The sequence below is a fragment of the Pterocles gutturalis genome, unplaced genomic scaffold, assembly GCF_000699245.1.
Source record: "Pterocles gutturalis isolate BGI_N339 unplaced genomic scaffold, ASM69924v1 scaffold8253, whole genome shotgun sequence".
NCBI classification, from domain to species: Eukaryota; Metazoa; Chordata; class Aves; order Pterocliformes; family Pteroclidae; genus Pterocles; species Pterocles gutturalis.
Genome location: NW_010122976.1, coordinates 1,374 through 3,504, shown reverse-complemented (window position 1 = coordinate 3,504; position 2,131 = coordinate 1,374).

The window sequence follows — 2,131 nt, the reverse complement described above, 5'->3', positions numbered from 1 at the left end:
TTCACATAAATACATTATGGCTTTGTAATTCCACAGCGGTGGTGAAATCACGGAAAAATCCCATGAAAGCCAGGCAGGGACCCTAGGGCTAATCTGGGAGGGGAACGAGACTGAGGGTCTGCACCGATGCTTTGGTTGGGAAACACCAGCCTTGGCCAGCTGAACCCATGGGTGATGGCCAGAAAAAGAGCAGTTTGGGCTGGGCTGCATCATTCCCTGTTGTCAACCCCACAGTTGGGTTCCTTCTTGTTCCTTCCACCCCATAGGTCGGGACATTGTCCATCCCGGGTGGACAGAAAGCAGCCAAGCATCTCCCAGCGCCACGGTGCAGCTGGTGGCACTCAGCGCTGGAAACATCTGGGGCTCTGTTCTGCTTGAGCTTCAGCCATGTGCTTGAGCTGCAGCGAGCGATGGCCAAGCCAAGAGAGATTGCGCAACCTGACTGTTTTAGAGACTTGGGGTTTGCATCAGTTCACACGTCCCGGACCCGCTCCTGAAGCCACATATGTGTCCCCTGATCTTGTTGTGTGGGAGCCGTGCTGGAGAGGAGACACCTGATGCTACAGCAGAGAAACGCTGCGAAATCCTGTGCAGAAATGCCTGCGGTTGCACTTGGCTAGAGCGATCACCTGGTTTTCGTAACATAAAGAATAAAATTTTTTCCCTTTTGCAGAGCAGCACATTTCTGCACCCTGCAGTGTGACCCATGGAAACAGCTGCTGGCGCAGTGGGACCAGAGCCACCCACCGAGGCACGCGCCAGGGACAGACCGGCTGCGGCGGGAGGTAGGTGCCATCCAGGGAGGATGAATCCCTTGCTCTCAGTCTCAGCACCTTTCCCACATCTTGTCCTCATCACGGCAGGGAAATGCAGCCGAGCTCCATGTTTATCTCGCAGGTCCACTCCTTGCCCACTGGATGAATATTCTGCCATTTTTTGGCACATCTCAGATGTTTTTTCCTTTTTCCTCCTAAACACAAACAGGAGCTGGTGCGGGTCACTGCCAATTATTTTTTTACGTGACACCTTGATCGATGTTCCTCCTGCTCCCTCTGGCAGCGCAGCCGGCAAGGATTAGTAAGAGGCAGCTCTGGACACCGCCGGCACATCCCACTGCCTGTCCCAACACCCGCCACCGTCCCTCTGGGGCTGTGGAGGCTGCGTGCAAGGCTGGTACCTGCTCACACATGGTTGTATGCTCCGTGCAATGCCCAGGAGCCCCGAGCCTGGACCAGCTCCCATGAGCTCCACGAGAATAATGTGGTTGCAGAGGTGGGGAAGGACCTGGGGGGGTTGAAGTCAGCCTGGAAGCTCCCGTGAGGGGTCTTTGCTGGATCACCCCATGGCTCAAGCGAGGTGCAGTCACATTTATTTGCAAGCCACCCAGGTGTCCAAATCAGTCCTTCTGCTGTTGTCCCACATCCTCGCATCCCTGCAGCATCCTCATCATCACCAGAACCAATGCAGGCGCAGAGGAGCGCAGGCAGCCCAGGCAGTGTGGGCCACTGTGCCCCACTGAGCCCTGCCCCATGCCTGCAAAATGTGGGAACCCCATGGGCACCACTGGGTGGGCACCACATTCGTCCCAGACAGAGACCCAAAAAAGCATCCCTGAAACTCATTTCACTCTGTGCCTGTATCTCCATCTTCAACGCTCAGCACCGTGTATTTCAGATCCGGACCCAGGGCAAACCCCTAACGATGCTGGTGCTGTGCTGGGATGCAGTGCCCACGCCAGGATGTGGTTCCCGCACTGGGACGTGGTACCCACGCAGGCTTGCAGTGCCCACACCGGGACAAGGTGCCCATGCCAGGATGCCGTGCCCACGCCGGGATGCAGTGCCCACACCGGGACAAGGTGCCCATGCCAGGATGCCATGCCCACACCAGGATGCAGCACCCACACTGGGACAAGGTGCTGATGCCAGGACACTGTACTCACACCGGGACATGGTACCCACACTGGGATGCGGTGCCCACACCAGGATGTGGTGCCCATGCTGGGATGTGGTACCCACACCGGGATGCCGTGCCCACACCGGGACATGGTGCCCACACCGGGACATGGTGCCCACACCAGGACATGGTGCCCATGCCATGCCCTGCCCTGCCCTGCAGCCAGCAGCACCCT